We start from the raw sequence: 20,609 nt of genomic DNA, 5'->3' as shown, positions 1-20,609 counted from the left end.
GGGATTAAAATATATAACAAAACAAATTATTTTTATATTCTAATCAGAAATGTATTAATTATTAATTCTTGTGTAAGATTCGAGTAAATTGGAAAGAGTGACAAATTACAATATGATGTTATTATCAGACTGTTTTAAGTATCTAATTATGCTACGGAGATTCCATTGAAGCACCTGAGTGGGGTCCAAACCTTGCATGCGACCGTAACTTTACAATAGATTCATTGCCATAGATGTTCAATCAGACACAATAGCCAGGGAGTAAGGTAGGGGACAATGGATCGAATATTCAATTTATAGGAGTCTCGGACTTTGGGTACTGGCTTTAAAGGAATGTGTAAGAATTTTGCAGTTTCTGACTGAGTTTGGGTACTAGCGCAAGAAATGCCGTTACTCGTTGTGTTAGTTTTAAATATAGCAGACAGAGAGTTGTCCCCTCCCTCACTCCCTGCACAATAGCCCGTCCTTTTATGCTTAGTAAATTTTAAGCTCTCGAATGTGATTCAATCAATACAAGCGACAAAATTTTGGACAATATAATTTCCCAAAGCTAATACTTATTCTGCTTAATTCAACTATTTATATCTGACTTACAAAACTGCCCTGCCCATTTTAATCAAAATGTGTACACTTTCTAACAACGTTGCGGAGCCGTTTGATTTTGGTGCGGCTCCGGCTCCTTGGAGCCGTCTTTGATGATGGCGGCTCCGGCTTCGGCTCCAGCTCTGGCTCCGACCTAAAATCAAGAAAAAAATCGACATATTTTTTGCCCCACGTCTATTTTTGACTTTTGAAGGTTTTAAAAGTTAAATTTTTGATAAAAAATGGACTTGAAAAACTTAATAGGGGCATTTGCACATGACAAAACAGAGTTACCAAATTATAATTTATAAAAAATCTCTTTATTTATCTAGTCCGGAGCCGGGGCCGTTTTTTAACGAAAATTACGGCTCCGGCAAAATATGACGGCTCCCGGCTCCGGCGCCGCAACACTGCTTTCTGACCAATTATGAGGTTGGATTGTTCCTTCATACTCATCATGTTCCAATTAAGGGATTATTCATATAGACTATTTGTATTTATTACTTTTTACAGAACAAACAAAATATTTTTTTCTAAAAACAAAAGTGATCGATAGATATTCAAATAATCTTTATAATAGTATTATTTTGAATTAAGCAAAGGAAAAACAATAAATTCTATGAAATTTGTCTAACAGTATCTATATTGTACACTATCTATATTTTTATATTTACCCAATAAACTATTTCTGTATCTGTGTGTTGTAGAAATTCAAAATTGTATTCCAATATATGTTTGTATACTTTTATAGTAAAGATACATTCACTGGCACAGGGTCTAGCACCCGGAATTTTGACACTCTCCTTAAGAATTTTGTCACCCCGCTTATGTCAAATTGGGGGGAGGATGTTGACTTTTTTTTACATCGACACCACCTTGGCTATTTTTGGGGTGTTGATCCTTGTCAATTGTGGATACCTAGTGGGTTGTACAGGATGACAGGGGGGGGGGGTGGATACACCCCTAACAACCCCCTTCTGCTCGCTTTTGGATGTTCATTATGTTCACGTACTTTGTGTACAAAAGTACAGTATGTAATGTATCATTGTGATCCTGTTCCCACGGTTAAGGAGTTAGATCTGAGACTTGGAGAAAGGTCGAATAACTTTGTATCAAGGGCGTACTTTGACTTTCTAATAAGGAGTTCCTGGTTAATTCTGGAAATAATATGGGTATATGTGAGAGGCGTGCAGAAGGGTGTTTGTTAGAGTGTCTACCACCCTAATCCATATACACTCCTCTTGACAGTATGGTGCCAGGTGAAAAACGTCTCACCCCCCTTAAAATTATTTCAGGTATAAAATATAATCTATTTTTTTTAAAATAGGGAGGAAGTAATTTACCCATAAAAGCAAGTACACTTTAAAGTAAAGCCATGTCTGTTTCGTGGTTTTGGGATAGAAGGACAAAAAGACATTATGATATTTTTGATATAATCTTTTATAGAATTAATAAAATCTAAGTCTCTAGGTATCCAATAATACTTTTTAGATGTGTGTATGGATCAGAAATTAATAGCCATATATGCCGAATGATTTCAAGTAATACTTTTAATATGAGATTCTTCAGATATTAGGACGTATACAATTTTTAGTGAACTTAAATATGAAATATTTTTTTATTGATTTATAGAACAATAAGCACTATATTTAGCATTTGTGACGGGTGAGATTGGGGGGGGGGGGGGGGAGGGAATTAAACCACCACAAATAAAATTTCCACTGCTAAGTTTATCTTTCTACCAATAATTCTGGTGTAAAGTTTAAATCCGACTTTTAAAACTTGCGGCTCTTCTCATTCATTCCTTGGCAAACCAATACCTTAATCTTTCAACTAGACATAGGATACAGGGGTCTAAAAAGATAAGAGAATAGCCGTAAAATTTATGTATATCCCCAATGACGATACACAAAATTACTTCTTCTGTAGATTACAATTAGTAATTAAAACGTATGGACACTCAACTAAATAAATCAACCAATCAAAATTCCCTAAAGTCCCAAAAGTTGTTAAGCCAGCGAATAAGCAAACAGTATTATAAAACTTTGGGGACTAGTGTAATAAATAGCTTATTGATTCCTCTTTCTTTCTCTACACCAGGGAGGGAAAGGACATTGGACTGTAAATTACAATGGTCCCCAAAATTACATAAACTAGTTCTTATGCGATTGCTTTAAAACAATGGAGTTTTTTTTACAACATCTTCATTAGGTTATACAAACTAGCACTAAAGACATCCATCCAACAAATCTACTGGTATTTTTATTGAATGATTGGTTCTTTATAGCACCATATAAGGACAAAGTCAAAAAAAATGATTGAAATTAAACATTTATATATTGCAGCCATTGTTAACGGAGTTTGTCTAATATTAGAAATAATAAAAAGTTTATCCTAGGAAGTATTTCTATTGAAAATTTCTAGAAATCAATACCGACGGAAACTAAAGAAGTTTTAAGACTGATACAGGGACAAATTTACTAATAAATAATAGAAAGATAGAAACTATAATTTTGTTTGCCTCGATATGTATAGCAGCAATAAAAAGCTTATTAAATCACTGTCTACCTCCTTTCCAGGGGAGGGGATCATAAAGACCCCACCTAGGGATTTTTGCTTCCCATTTTAGTTGTATAAAAGGTACATTTACAAAATTTTCTAACTTTTTAAATACACAATTATATTTTTTTGGAGGTTAATCCATCCATTTTAGAAGGTCCTAAAAAATTAAACATTAACATATAACATTCTGCTCTAGGCTGCTTCATTCACAAATAACATTAATAATATCTGGAGCGTCCTGCTGATTTTAAATGGCCACAATTTTTGAAGAAACCATAATAACTTTTAGACATATCTGTAAATTGAGTGTTTTAGAATCCAAAACAAAGCGCATCACAACAAAAGTTGTAAGTCTTCGGGTGTGTTACTTATACTAATGCGTATACCCATGTTTTTAAAATATAGAACAAAAAGCGGCAAGAAACACAAAAACTATATTTTGTATTATTTTTATTTACAGAAAATCCATCCCAGACTTTATTTTAAGAGGAAAATTAAAAAAGCAACTTTCTTTTTTTGGAAATATATTTTCAATTATCCTTTGAATGGAGTAAAACGATAAGAAGCACCATGAACATATTAACAGGGAAGGGTGGGTAAAATTGTACATGAATAATTCTTTCATCAAAACATAATTTCATTTTTATAAAGCTAGAGAGAGCTTGTTTTAACGATAACTGTTCTATCTTTCTATCTTTTTTATTTTATAATTTTTCTGAAACTATTTTTTCCTTCTTAATAATAATGATTGACAAGTCTGTTTGCAAATTATGCTTTGTTTACAGTAAAAATAGGATGATTTGTTGTCTGTAGGATGTTGCTATGACCCGCACCCACACACACACCCTTATGTATTATTGAGAGTAATTAATATTTTAAATGCCATTTTCTTTGATTATACTAGGATATTTTTTGGAATAAAATTTTATAGTTATCTATTCTATTCTATTAGCTCTCTTAAAGAAATTTCCTATGGTCTTGTCTCATATAATCGTAGCATTTACAGAATTAAACTAAAAATACTAAATATCTATTTTGATATAGTTTTTCTTTGTCCTTCAATAAATTAAATTTGTCAATGCTTATTTGTTGGATTTTTTATTTCTTGAGCTTCGCTCTTATGGGCGTTGTCATCCTTGTTTTAATATAATAAGTGCATAAAACAAAATTAACATTTAACGAGCCTAGAAATGAGATGATGAAAAAATCTGCGTTGAAAAAAAACCTAAATGTAAATTGTGGGATATATTTAATATTATATGAGGGGCAGGAATAAATGGATTTGGGGTTGGGTTTAAAAGCGAAGCTTTTCTTTAACCAGGGGTTAGTTGTTTTAAGCTGACCCTGACAGGAAGGATAAAAATTTGTAGGCACTTTCACAATGTTGGGAAAAATTTCGATTTTAGCAACCCAGTCAAAAAAAATATTAATGTTCCATGGTTCGATTCTCTTGTGTTTTTTTTCCAAATAGGTATTTTTTTATTTTTCAAGTCAGAAATTTTAAAGTTTAGCCCCTTCATAGATTTAAGAGGGTAATTAAGGCCCTGTATCATGTTGTTTTATAAAATATTATTAGATATATTTCATACTTTCCATGATAACTATATTCCCAATCTCTTTAATTTTAGGTTGGGGGTCGCAGTGAGAAAATAAAATATGTGCGCAATTTATTTAACTCTTGCAAGCTGTGTGCCCTGCATTTTCTCAGTTAGATACATAGATGGAGTACTGTGTAATGGGAGTGACTGTTTATTCAACTCCTTCAAGCTGAGTGCCTTGCATTTACTCAGTTAGATATATGTATGGAGTATTGTGTTTTTGGAGTGTTAATTTATCTAACCCAGCATTTACTCAGTTAGAAACATGTATGGATTATTGTGTATTGGGAATGGTAATTTATTAAACTCCTGCAAGCTATGTACCCTGCATTTACTCAGTTAGATACACAAATGAGTACTCTGTATTAGGAGTGTTAATCTATATTATACTCTTAAAAACTGTGTGCGCTGTATTTACTTTGTTAGGTAAATTGATGGAATTATGTGTATTGAGAGTGTTAATTTATTTAACTCTTGCAAGCTGTGTGCCCTGCATTTACTCAGTTAGATCCGTGTATGAAGTAATGTGAATTTGAGGTGCTAGTTTTCTTTAAATCTTGTTAGCTCTGTGACCCTTTATTTACTCAGTTAGATACATAGATGGTGTTCTGTGTATGAATTGTAGTAATATAATCTTACTATCATGTGTTACATGTCATATTCTAGTAGCATCTTTACAAAAGCAAATTATCTCCTATAATACACAATGATCAATCCAGGAATCTTTCTGTTAAAGGGGGGGGGGGGGGAGATTTTCTTACGAATTTTTTAAATACCATGATATCAATATTAAATTTCTTCATTTCTTCGCTCCTAGAATACACATTTTTAACTATCTGTCAATTATCCTTTAAGTTAAACAATCTTTTTAAAAGCGAAGCTTTTCTATATTTAGGGTCGGTCCGTCCGCACGTCCGTCCGAGATGGATAGCTTTTATTCGTTAATTTAGGCATGTTAGAATTGTCCTATCGGTTTCAAACCTTGCATGATGATTCCTGTAGTGGTTAGGTACTATTTTGAAAGCGTAGCGATTCTATAATCATTAACAGAATGTCCGTATGTCCATTTTAAACATGTTGATTTTCTACTTATCTAACAACTAATTTTTATGTGATCTAATTATCCGTTTCATCTGGTTTTTGTTATATTGATTACTGGGACAACAAACAACAATATTATAAGCGAAGCAACTCTATAATCAAGTCCTAAAAATGTAAGTATGTCCATAAACATTATCTTGTATCAAACAGTTTTTCAACAATTTTACCTACAATTTTGCTTCGACTCTTATACTTTTATATTCAGATTATTGAGTTCAGACACTATACAAGTGTTAATGTCCATTTATCCTACCGTTTCAGTGCTTTGCTTTTGTGGATGTTGTCATCCTTGTTTTTAAAAGGATTATGTCATTACGCACGTTACGAAAGGATTCCGACATGTTAAAATCGTTCTATCAAATTCTAATCATGCAGATTTTATCTCAGACGTTTGGCAACTCATGAATCATTGCAATCAAAGTTTGTACATTTAGTTTTATAGGATTTTGCAACAATTATTTTTTATTGTTTTTCTACTTTATTCATGATTCCTAGAATAATATGGCTGTATGATATTAAAGTAGAATTTTAATATTATTGAAAAATAAATGTGTCAATTTCAATTATCTAAAAACTTCAAGTATTTTGAGTTAAATATAATTTTCTTTTAAATTAATACCGTTTCCAATATTTGATTGTTGATGATTGTATGAATTTAATGCTTGTTTTAACTTTTTTTTTAATAAATATGCATTCAAGTCAAAGATAAACAATATACTATACTAAAATTAGAAGGGAAGTGGTGCAACAATAACAATACAAAGTTCAGGGATTTTAAGGGATCAGACAATGAACGATAAATTAATGAATAACCCCAATTATGATAAACAAAAGCACTCTGTCTTATTAAAGCTTTGGGTACCAGTATTACGAGGCTGTAGTGGTAATGAAATAATTGTTATAATTTTGACGTTAATATCAGGCAATCAATCAATCCATATGAAAACATGTCGATTAAAACAAAATGTCAACAAAATTCTTGTTAGTTGAACAGGCCCCCTCACCCTCTCTTTCTCCCCAAAATGCAACATGCATCAAATTATGATAATATCAGAAAATTGCCAATGAAAGTTTTTGTTGTATAAGCAAATTTGAATACTGGCAAAAATTTGCATAATAGATTAGTTGCTAAAATTTGTTTTTATTTCAGCACTAGTTTTTTCATTGCCATGTTTTAAACTCAAAATGGTAAACAACTACATTAGATTTTGTTCAGGTTGGGAGAGAACATTGGACTGTATATTAAACTTGCAAAAACACAATTTCTCATTAGTTTAAGGTCTTTTAATTAATCATTAATGTACAAGCTTTCCTAGGGTTTTAAAATAATTGATAACGTGTCGGCTTGCTGATGGAGAGGTGTCGGGTTGTCGGCTTGACTATACTTCGTCATAATAGAGACATTGAAATAATAGATATAGTCTCGAGCGTGGCTGACAGGGATAGTAGATTAGAGGGGAATGCAAGAACTTGTTTAAAGGTTTTGAGCCACTTTAAACACACCTGACACTATAGAAATGGAGAAGGTTAAAGTCTTGATTTTTTTAACATCTCTATATTACTATTTGAAATATTATTTTATCACGTTGTCTTCAATGTTAATAATTTATCAATAATATATCTGTAATTTATATGTAAGAAAAAGATCATTATGCATTATGGATTTGATATGCTTTATATAAAAGTCTCTCAGACAAAGGTCGTGCAATCAAAGTTTTGGTTGTCTGATGGATGTTTCTTATAGACTATGGGTATTTATAGAAAAATAAAAAATAAAACAAGGATAAAAATTTTATGAGCTATCCAACATCATATTCTATAATCCTATTATATAAAGCAGTATTATGGTTTTGTCTGAAAGATTTTGATAACTACTTAACTGGATAGTTATAAGTATTTCAAATTTTGAATTGAAGTCTTGGAATGGTTTTAAACTATTTTCTGTCTCTTCCCATTGAATACAAAGCTCTGGATACTACGGGCGCAGCAGCTAGTCTATTTATATTATCTGTAAGTCTTTCAAGTTTCTCTTATAAATCATCAGCTTATACCAACAACGAAATTAATTTGAAATAATCACGAGACGAAACCTATACGTGATTTTCAGCTGTCGTAAATGAAGCAACACTTAGTAGAATTGACGACCTTTTCATCTGCCCCCCAGATACTATTTTTGATTTAATTCGCTTGTTGGCAATACCTTATTCCTGATGAGTTATACTCTAATCTAAACAATTTGGAAACAGTTATTCAAAATATTCTTTACGTTTCAGATTATTATTGTTCTTATATATATTATCTGTAAAAAGACAGACAAACAGACAACTGAAATTAGCTATGGAAGTGCTATGTTGTTGAAAAAAAATGAAGATTATTTGTGACTCTGTTGAACTGACATATGTGTAAAGTTTTAATGAGGATGGATGACAAAAATTCAAACTTTGCCAGGGAATTAGGGATAGATATAGGACAAAAAATACAATACTTTTTTGAAGTTTTTCTTCAAGTATTTATTTGTTTCCTTTCAAAATTTACGAGTAAATTAAATTTATTATTAAATTCTTTGCTAAAGTCAAAACAATTATACATATTTAGGAGAAGGAGAGATATATTTTATTGCCCTCCAATTTTGCCGGTGACAAAGCGCCGTCATCAATTTTGAAATACAACGTATATTAAGACTAATGAAAAAATGGTTAATTGTATAAAAAAAGGAATCATTATCAAAATAGTTAACTTTTTTTCAGGTTTTACACTCTCATCGCCGTTAATATCGGCCGTTAATATCGGCGGTAAAATATATTGAAGAGCCTTTTTGGAGAAGTGGTTAAACTTCAAACCATCTTGTCCAAAAGACAAAGATAAAAAATACTCAATATTTATTGGTTTGTTCTTATAAACATTGAACTGCATGTTCATGGTGACCATTGGAAGTTATTTTTATCAGCTATTTACATATCTCTCTGTCCCTGAAAAATATGAAGAGTTGGTATGGAATATAAACAGAATGCTCAAAATATTATGGTGGCGTGTGTCTTAGTAGAATAACATCAACACATCCACAGAAGTAAGGGCGTGCGTAAGGGGGGGGGGTATATCTATAAAATATTATGGTGGTGTGTGTCTTAGTAGAATAACATCAACACATCAACAGAAGTAAGGGCGTGTGTAAGGGGGGGGGGGTGGATATATCTATAAAATATTATGGTGGCGTGTGCCTTAGTAGAATAACATCAACACATCCACAGCAGTAAGGGCGTGTGTAAGGGGGGGGGGGGAATATATCTATAAAATATTATGGTGGCGTGTGTCTTAGTAGAATAACATCAAGACATCCACAGTAGTAAGGGCGTGCGAAAGAAGAGGGTGGGGATATCTATGAATAAAGAAGTATGGTTTTGGTTTGAAGCAAATTAAAGGGTGGGTTTTACTTTTAAAGGAAGCATAATATAGGCATTATGATGGTTTTTGGGCAATTAGAGTGCACCCCTTTACCCAACAATAAGGTCTAGAAGCTTTGAGTCGATCCAGTCAATATCTAATATATTAAAAAGATGTATGTTTTATGTAAAGGGTACAAGGTTACTATTCTCAAGGGAAAGCCTAAATTAAACATTTATTATTGTCAAATTATTAGGCAAGTATCATTATTTGAATACATAAAATTTCACCAACCGCAACAAAAATCTACCAAATATTTAGTCGAATATGAAATAGTAAGCGGTAGTCACAAATACAGTAGGCGAGCAAAGAGCCACAATCTCCTTATTTAGAAAAATTTAGAAATGGAAAAGGTTTTGTTTTGTTAAATTGAGCACATGGTACCCCCTTAGGTTAGAGCATTAGTAATATTCCCTGCTGGATTAGGGCCCTACAAATGGGCTAGGAATATTAAGAAGAACTAAACACAACTTATTTTTAATTTATTTCAATCTTAGGAGGTGTGGGACTTTTAGTGTTCGATTGGCACATTTTGGGAAATAACCTATTTTACCTATGAAATTCTATAACTTTAGCGGGCGCCGCATCCGCTAACCTAAGCGGGTGCCGCACTCATGATTACCCATGAAAGGTATTCAATCTTTTCTATCTGCCCATATAAATTATAGTTTATCTGTAATATTGAGATTTGATTGTATAATCCCATTTGAATGATTAGTTTTCCAATCTGTGGCCTTCTCAGGGAGTAAGGGAGGGGACAATGGGAAATTAATTCAATTTAAGAGTTTTCAAAGAAAAGCCATGAAATCCAGGTTAATCCAGAAAATTTGGAGGAAATTGTAAAGGGTGTGTTAATAATGCCATATCATAACAAATTGATACTCGTCTGCTATATTCAAAACTAACACAGCGAGTAACAGCATTTCATGCGCTAGTACCCAAACTCAGTCAGAAACTGCTAAATTCTTACACATTTCCTTTAAGCCAGTACCCAAAGTCTGAAACTCCTAAAAATTTAATATTCGATCCATTGTCCCTTCCCTTATTCCCTGGGCCTTCTACAAAATACAGTCTTTGAGTACACATTTTCCTTTTTATTCTCCATGTGAAAACTTTTTTTTAGGTTAGATGAAGTTAATTAGAGCCCCACCTTGTTAAATAAAGACTACACGAAATTGTCATAAGAATAATTTGTAATTTCAAGAATGGATCTATGATAAGTTTAATATTAAAAAAAGTAAGCAAATCTGTTTATTACACTTTTATTGTAGTCCTCTATGTTAATTCAAGGTTCGCTCTTACAGTATACTCTAAACTCTAGAAAATCTCTAATGAGAAGGAAAATAGCCTAAAACCACTATAAGATATAAATGAGGGTTCTCTGAAAATCATTATTCAATCGGACCAAACATTTCCTAATTATTTGCTTCAAACAAACCTTATTACTTTGTAATATAGATATGTAATCAAACGTAAGCATTTCTACCCGCTAATTCATATTACTCTATTAATAGTTAGACGTATATTTTAAGCATTATTTTATGAAGTTAAGAGATTTTCTAACTTCTTATCATTTGGCCTCTTTATTTCTAACTCTGTGGTTTTTGTAGATTCCCAATACTAGTCTGCCAATACAATTAAGATGGAATAGGAAATTTACAATTCGCCAGAGGTTTAAGGTTGTGCTAATCTATTTATAAAATTAACAGAATGCCTGTTTGTCGGTTTCCTAAAATCTCGATACTCACAGTACAGATATGGTTATGCTTAGCAGAGAAGCTTCTTACAGGCTCTGTAAACGTTTTAATCTATTTTGTAGGTAAGATACTTCCACCCTCTTTAGAGAAATTGCCCCATAAATGCTTTTTACTTTTTCTTTTTAATACAAAAATGGAAAGTAAAGGGTCGACTTACCTCCCCCTCTATTTAGGAGGTGTAGAACATCGTTAATTAAAAATAATAATGTTTTCAGTTTGAATCCGGATGTTTTGTGTAAATATACATCTTGAATCTAATTGATATTAAAGGCTTTTTAACAAGACATTTAAAAATCTTCCCTGAAAAAAACACAACCAAATTGGACAATCTGTTTATGAAATCTTTACATTTTCCCTTTTTCCCTGGAACTTGAGAATACATATTCTCTACCTTGAAAGGGAAAAAGCTTTTTTTGCTCTTTTCCTGTCTAGAAAAAGCTATAATGCGTATGGAGAATTGATTTTAAGCACTAATCTTTCAAAATACTGCTAACTCGCTTTGCGAAATTTTAAAAAGAAAAAAAATGGCTTGTAGCTTTTCTTCTAGATACAATTGGTGTTTTTATTCTTTTCTTTGTTAAAAGAAATGTATTAGTATAGATGTATAACCCAAACAACTACTTTGATCTATGTAGGGGAATCGTCTGCTAGCAAATTGCTTTCTGCTTTTTTGTACCGACATAGCTGCGTTACGCTTTTGCCTGATATTCAACGACCCAATTGAAAGTTAGCACATTTAATTACAATAACAGCATATTATTGTATTATTTAATACTAGCAACTAAGCCCCTTAGTGACCTCTAGGGGCACTTGAAGAGTGGGGAGTTGAACTTCATTACCCAAATTTTTATTATAGATTTAAAAAGAAAAAGTAAGATAAATTTTTGATGGGGAAAATTTTTAATTTTAGTTTCAAAAGTTGGAAAAAAATTTTGAGGGTTGAATATTATTATTTTTAGGGGCGATTTCTCTTGGGAAGGTGGTGGTACCCTCCCCCAAAATGATTATAAACCCTCCCAGGACCAATGAGAATTCACGTAGTAAAGGAGAACCAGATTGGTTCAGAGGTTAGCTAGATTCTTCTGTACAGACAGACAGAGATCCTGTTACTTTATTATAAGATACATTTTGTCTCAATTATAACATTTTTTGACAAAGTGCATGAAAAATTATGTATTCTCTTTGTATTAGAGTATAATATTCTATATTTTATTTTCAAGATCTCAGAAAAGGCTAAGCTAAAATATATGCCATTTCATGATTCAATCTCTTATCTTTACATAATTTAAAAGTAATCTATGATTTGAACCCGCAGCGTAAATGATAGTGCTTGCTGGATGTCGTATATGTATCTGGACCACACCACGTCAAACTAGAGGCGTTAAATGGTACCTACAAACGCTATGTCTGACGAGTGATATTTATGTAATTTAAGGGCTGGTCCTGTTGGATGTTACCTAATCTAATATCTTAGGGTGGGCGTTACAATATGCGCATCTCATGTTGAGAGGATGATATCAATGGGTTCTCTAGATGATATCTTTAAAATTGAATCGAATGAGAACCCATCCCCAATGAAGAAACTAGATAATCTAAGAATTAGAAGAAAGATGTATGTGTAATTATTGAGTAGCTGTGCTCCTAGCAAAATACTGAAAATGGTGAACAACAAAATACTAAAAATGCAATAAATTTGTTGCTTTGAATTTTGCCATTGTAATTTACTTTCATGGCCGTTCATAGGCAGTCACAAATATTTAGAAAGGATTATGAATACAAAACTGTTTACCTTCAACTTTTAAGCTATTTAAGTGTTTCTTGAATGATTTTTTATGTTTTTTTTTTAAAGTATAGAACAGGAAAAGTCTTATTAAATAGCTATAGCCAAATACACACACACACAGAAATCCTACTATTTCTATTTCTTTGATCATATTTAAATATTGGTAAAACTAATAAAGAATTAAATAATTAATTTTAATGTATGCTGCCCCTATATCTGTATTTTTGTATATTTATTTCTCAACTTGTGCTAAATGCAGTTCCACCAAAAGTCTTCCCTGCAATCTGATACCAGGTGGAGGATTCTTGAAATTTTAATTTTTTAACAAGGACGATTACATACGAAGGTAGCGAAGATAAAAGTCTTCCCTGCAATTTTGAAATATTTTATTAGAAACAAGGAAGATTGCGAGCTAAGATAGCGAAGATAAAGGTATTCCCTGCAATGTAATACCAGGGGTAGGATTCTTGAAATATTCCATTAGAAACAAAGAAGATTGCAAACTAAATTTGGGAAGATAATATGTGAATTTGTGAAAATACAATAGAAGTATGATAGCATGGTTGGATTCTTAAATTATCTATTTATAGAAAGCAAGGACATACAACCTCTTTTAGAAGGGTAAAAAAAACTCATTAGTGGGGTTCTGTTCAAATCAAAAGTTTCCAAACTTTTCCACAAATATTTAAAACCTACAGAAAATAAATTTTGTTTTTATGAGAATGTTTAATAATCTATGGTCTATTGTTTTAACACTGTTTCGGCACGACGAAATTCAAGATCTTTCATTCAGTCTGATAGACAGTCAACCCAATACTTGCTGTCCGACGGATATAAACACAGGAGTTTACAAAACTCTTTATTTGGAGATGAAAACTGTGCATCTAAAAATATATAAAATACGTTAGATAAAATAATACATATAAATGCAGTAATCAGACTAATTAAGCGTAATAAGATCATAAACAAATACAAAATATTATTTAAGCGTAATACAAAATAATTAACATGTTACATAGGTATGATTGGTCTTTTTATTAAACAAAACAAGAAAAGAAATAATCTATATTTCATTTGCCGAAAGAAATTACTTTGCAATTTGGCCTTATATTCATCACGCATGTAATGCATTGTTACCTGGTTACATCTCATGCAAGCAGGACACACTTACAGGTGGGTTTTAGCATTCACATAAATTCTTTCATCGAAATCAACATTCGTTTTATGCATTCTCTGATCAACAAAGAAAAAAATGCGCCTATGGAGAATCAACACGCGTCACACTATGGATGCCGCACTTTATGAGGTCTCTCGAAAGGAAAATGTCGTCATAGCTAATTTTTCGGAGTAAGGATTAATAGGTATGGGAATTTTCATGAAAGTACATGATACAAAGATTCAAGGAACGCTTCCTTGCCGATACAAAAACTATGGAACTAAAAAGTAATATTTTTATAGGGCAATTCTGAGTTGCTGAGCAATCTAAATAGTTTGTTTGAATTACTGATGATTGAGGAAAAATGTGCTAAAAATGTCCAAGAATCCTACCCCTAAGATGCATAAATATATATGCTCAGGTAAAAAGTTTGTAGAAACCACACAAGAGAGCCGAGAGAGCTAACAACAGAGGAAGGGTTCTTTTTTATCTGGCGGTTAGAACAAGGTTAGGTAAATGAAAATCAAATGATAGCAGTTAGTTACATAAAATTTTTAGAAATAAAGTTATTTTTGGTTGACACCCTAGCTCATCGAGTAGCCTCTAGGGGCAATTGACTCAATGGAGGATTTACACTTTTAACTTTAGTTTTAAAAAATGTATATTCATAATCCTTTAATGGACCTAAAGAAGCTTCACTGAAGATAATCATATCGGTTCAGCGGTCAACGAGATCCTTTGCTACACACAGAGAGAGAGAGAGAGTCATCGTGTTACTTTTAAATTAAGATTGTTATTAGGACAAATAATTGATTTTAATCAAAAAATTTGTAATTCACAGTCAAAAGAAAGGAGTAACGTTAAACACGTTTAATCGCACGTTATTTAAACAAAAATTGTTTTACATTTTCTTGTGATTTTTTCTTGTTGTTGACCTAGCTATTTTTTTAGCTATTAAAAAAAACAAGAAAAAAGTTATGCATGATTTAAAAACCCTTTTTTCAATGTTGTTTTCAGGGAGAGTGGGGAAATTAAACTTTAAAATGTACTGGTACCCAAAGTTTTTCAAATACGCTCCTTTATTCGTTGGCTTCAAACCTTTGGATACTAATAATACATCTTAAATGGTTGGTCAAACTAGCAGTTTAAAATCAAAATTTCTAACTTATAACTTTATTCATAGATTGGTGATTTTGTTTATCATAATATGAAATATACAGCTAGGCTTGCAATCCGATGCTGCTTTGCCCATTTTTCGATATGCACATCCGAATCTGAATCCGTCAGTACATCAACAATCCGCAAACGAGCCACATCTTTTTTATTTACAACACATACATACTTTCTCTATCTATACTATGAGCTTTGCTTATAAATGTTGAAAAGTTGACTATGCAAGTATATGATAAACATTTCCTATCTATGTAGTGACCATTTCCCTATTTATTCAAAAAATGCAGCGTTAAACAATAACTCTGATTTGCTCCACTAATAGATTTATTACCCTAGATGGTCAATCAACAACATTAATTTGCCCAACTTAAAAAGGAATTTCTGTAAGGTTTAATCACACTTAATTTAAACTAAAATAACCAACAAAATTCTGGACGATATAATTTTTTTATGCACAGATATATACAAAGAAATTCTAGCGTTTACAACTGACTTATTGAAAGTATTTTATTTCTGGTTAAAAATAAGAAGCAGAAGCAGAAAATTATTATTTAGGTATATTTACACACAAAAAATGTGGGCTCCTGTTTTCTACATTTTATTGCATGTATTGTACTATATTCCTTAATTTACAAAAAAATACATCATTTAGTTGGCGACAAGATGATTTCACAATTACCTCCCGGTAACTCGTAACGGTAACATTGAATTATAATCGGTGCCTTGGGATAGCAATCCAACCGAAAGGTAAATGTACACTAGATAATGCTTTTAAATGGCGCAAAATTTGGCAATTTTAAATTAATTCAGATTATATATGCCTTTCTACTTGAATTCTACTGCTGCAGTTATAATGAATGAGAAACTGTTGATGTTAGTTGGTTAGTGAAATGTCTCCAGAAACTTTATAAACACGTTTTCTAGGTTAATCTGTGGTGAGTATCAACACAGGGACAACTTTTCTTTATAGGTAGCTTGGTGTAGTTTTACAATTCTAAAAAATAAGTTGCAATGAAAACATAAAATTTTGAGGTAAAAGGATGCTCTAGAGTTTTAGTACTACTCAATCAATCAAAACAGGGACTTAATCTATGTGTAGGAAGCCTGAGCTGGATCTTTAAATGTGGTGTGGTTGTAGAATCCTAAACAATAATCAAGTTGCAATTAAAATATAAAACATTAAAATTGGAGTTAAAACTTTTAATACTAACTAAATCAATTAAAACAGGAACAAATTTTCTTTATAGATAGCTCGGTATAGTTTTAGAATTATAAGAATAAAGAAGTTACAATTAACAAATAGAATTTAAGTTCAAAGAATGCTACAGAGTTCTAATACTAATAAATTGTCATAAAATTGTAAGAAGTCGATTAATATTGCACACTTATCTATAATCGATTTTTAACATGTAAAGGGAAGTCAAATTTTTGTCACCTTTGGAAGAATTTCTTGTTTTTGGAATTATGCATAAATTAAAAAGGATGTCCTTTGCATATCCCATTTTGACCATTAAACTCTTGTACAAAATGTTTTTATCTATCTCTCTCTGCTTTATAATTGTCTCTGTTATTGAAGAATACAGTAATCCTTGGTAATCACAATGCATTTAGTCGTAATTCTAAGTTTAACCAAAAATTACACTTGTTATCAGATTAACCTAAATTCAACATTTCATCTTAACATGCTAATTAACAAAATTTTTAACTATATTTCGGTTTGATAGTAACTTACTCGTTTTTATAATACTATAATTTAGATCCAAAATTAGTTCTAAGAAAAAAATCATTTACTTGAAGATTAAATTACCAGTACATCACAATGTAGTAAACATTTTGTAATTAATCACTGGAAAAATCGTGTTTAGAACTTCGTCAACCCTTCTCATATATTTTTAAATGCCACAAATTCAAGGGGTTCTTAGATTGTTTAATACATAAATATCACAGTAGAGTTTCTATACATGAAATGACATTTTCTTGGGAAAAATATTTGTTAAAACCAGTCATCTAATAACAAATTTTTCTGTCTGCTATATTCAAAACTAACTCAGCTAGTTAATGGGGCATTGATGCGCTAGTACCCAAAGTCAGTCAGAACCTGCTGAATTCTTGCACATTCCCTTTAAGCCAGTACCAAAAGTCTAACACTCTTAAAATTTGAATATTCGATCCATTGTCCCCTCCCTTACTCCCTGCTTAAATCACAGTTCATTCTAGAACGTTCATTTCATTATAGCTCTAAATAGCTGCAGTTTTTTTTAGCCAAATCAATTTTGCCAATCACCTAGAAGATAACCTAAATAAATTAAATAGGTCTTGATAGGTCTGACCTAAATGTAAAAAAATGTTGATGTTCAGATTAACAATCTGCAAATTAAAGTCAAATAATAGAGAGGGAAGGGGATGAATAACTTTATGTTACCACTCCGTAGACTCTGGGTCTTTGAATATCAGCAAATAGCGTCGGATGTATTAACACAGCCAAGTCGCCCAAAAAGAGTAGGATGCAATTTGCTAGTAGACGAAAATGTCCCCAACACTGAATCCAGGTTGTCTGGGTTATACATCGATACTTAATAAACTTATTATTTGTAATTTAAAATTAAAAAAAAAATTCTGCAACCTTTGGTTTCTTATGTTTCTCCTGCTGCAATCTTTATAAGAATTTACTTCAGTTGGTGTCAATACCATTTTCAACAACATAAATATTTCATACCCTGCCACAGTGCATCAGAGATAAAAGGATTGTGATATTGTTAATATTTTCAACAATATAAATATTTCATACCCTGCCACAGTGCACCAGAGATAAAGGGATGGTGATATTGTTGATATTTTCAACAACATAAATATTTCATACCCTGCCACAGTGCACCAAAGATAAAGGGATGGTGATATTATTAATATTTTCAACATCATAAATATTCTGTACCCTGCCACAGTGCACCACAGATAAAGGGATGGTGATATTGTTGATATTTTCAACAACATAGATAATTTATACCCTGTCAGACTGCACCACAGATAAAAGTATGGTGATATTGTTGATATTTTTAACAACATAAATATTCTATACCCTGCCACAGTGCACCACAGATAAAGTGATGGTGATATTGACATCAATTCCTTTCAAAAACTAACAGACTGTGTGTATTTCTGTCTTAAGCTTACGATCTCGCGAATATGGTCCTTCATATATATCACAGGTATCTTCTTTTGTAAGGGTTATTCTTCTCCATTTCTTTATTATGTTAATCAATCAATTGTAGAATCGCAACCAATACCAACCTAAACTAGATTTTTTTTTCTAAATTATAATCCTTTATAAATTTTTAAATAACATATCCATATTGTTTGTTAATACTTTTATTCCTGAAATTTGCTGAAAAAAAGTGCGGAAAACTTGATGACATCATTTGTGTGTGTTTATGTGCTTTTAAATATTTACACATTTCAACAAAAAAATACGAAATTCTGTAAAATTGGTTAATTTTTACTTTTTTTCCAATTATTTTTTACGGGAAATTAAGAAATATGCCAAAAAATCAGAGATTTAACAGCTGACTTTAATTCTAACATCTTTCAGGAGTGCGGCGTATTATTTATATTCAAGAAACTATTCATTAGCAGCTGCTAGGTCAACCTCGTGACACAAATAATTTTGTTAGATCAAAACTATTAACATTTACTATCACTTCTTAGTTTCTGCCTAAGGTAAATTTTTGTTGTGGTGTGATGAGATTGATAAATGTCAGTACCAAACCCAGATTTACGGTTATTAATAATTGACGAGTTTATACGAAGTTTGGTGTGAAACCAAGGGAGGGAGAGGACATTAGGATGTTTATTATACTAGTCACCAAAGTTTTATAATAACGTTTCTTATTCCTTGAATTAACAACTTTGGGAACTTTTAATGAATTTTGAATAATTGGCTCATGAAGTTGAGTTTTTTAAACCACCAATTTTAATCTATAGAATGTGTAATTTTGTTTATCATTAATGGGGGATTTAAATAAATTTATAGGCCATTGTCTTATCCCTTTAGATCCCTGGGTGTGTCACCAATCATAGAAAATACAAATTCAAAGTTTTTCGAAGCTGTTAAAAAAACAGTTTCATAATCGTTCTCAAATGAGGTAAAGAATTTTAAAACTTAAGTCAGAAATTATTATTTTTTGATTCGTTTTATGAGTGCTTTCACACAAAGTGAATGTTTATCAGTGATAATCTTCATTTTTTTTTTAAATAAAAAGAAAATAACGGGAGGTGTTAGTTTTTTTCTCGGGGACTATAAAGTAATAATTAAAAAATGAAAGTACCTTCCCGTTAATTTAGATTTTTTTTTAAATAATGGGGGGGGGGGGATATTAATACTCCATAAGGTACTTTATCTTTAAACGCCGTTAATGTTTTTACGCTACATCGGCCACCTTAAGCCGCATCTTTTTTGACGCAGAAGGCATCTGCAAATCCTTGGCATAGCTGCAAATGCAGCTGCAGTAATCTGTTATAAAGCCACCCACAGCTGTAGCTTCAGTCAGACAGCCATAGCAGCAAGGCTAAAGACAAGCCATCCTAAAACTTTTGTTGTCATCTATCTGACAAAACAAAAATGTATGACATCTCAACATTTATCAATTATAAAGTAGATTCACTACTTACAAAAATATTGGAAATATATTAATTTTAAACGGAATAGATTTCCCATGAAATTTTAACTCTGCGCAGGATGGGATGAGCCATTGGACCGTAGTACCCAAAAATTTGTAAACGCAAAATCTCGTCAATTTGCTTGGGTACTTTTATCAGATCTTCAATGGGTTGTACATTACAAACCTTCATTATTCTAACTTTTCCTCCACTACTAGTTTTACTCAAATAACTTTATATTAGGAGATTACATGAATTTCTCGTCCATTGTCTTATCCCTTAAGATCCCTTTCTAGTTTTGATTTTTTGCAGATCTGTCATAAGATTCTGCAAACCAAAGCCAGGCAAAAAAATAATTTAAATGCAGAATAGGTCAGGGTTTAGGATATCAGGAAAATCATAAAAATGATTAATAAGATAAGGATTAGAATACCCATATAGCTTCAGAGTAGAGTTATAACTACAAATTAACTTTTATCTGTTGGTAAGGTTCCGGAATGCAAGATATTGAATATGGACGCGCATCGAGCCTAATTGTCCGGGAATCGTCATCGTAAACTTATAATGAAAAGCATAGTTCATTATAATCATAGATGTTCATAAAGTTTTCGACTTTCTGTTTGTGTGATTATAAAATTATACCATGTTGTCATTTTAATCTATAAAAAAACTAGAAGCTTTCAATCGATGTTATGTTTTAGTGTAATTCAATCCCTTCCTCCATGAGAATTTTTGTGTTTGAAATCATATTTTGCACTGTTTATGGCATTGAAAATCAGTTTTGTTGTTACTAAGCTGCTGGT

The sequence above is a fragment of the Acartia tonsa genome, chromosome 6, assembly GCF_053477335.1.
Source record: "Acartia tonsa isolate MP-2025a chromosome 6, ASM5347733v1, whole genome shotgun sequence".
Taxonomy (NCBI): Eukaryota; Metazoa; Arthropoda; class Copepoda; order Calanoida; family Acartiidae; genus Acartia; species Acartia tonsa.
The sequence above is the reverse complement of the archived record's forward strand: the minus strand, read 5'-3'. Positions refer to the sequence as shown.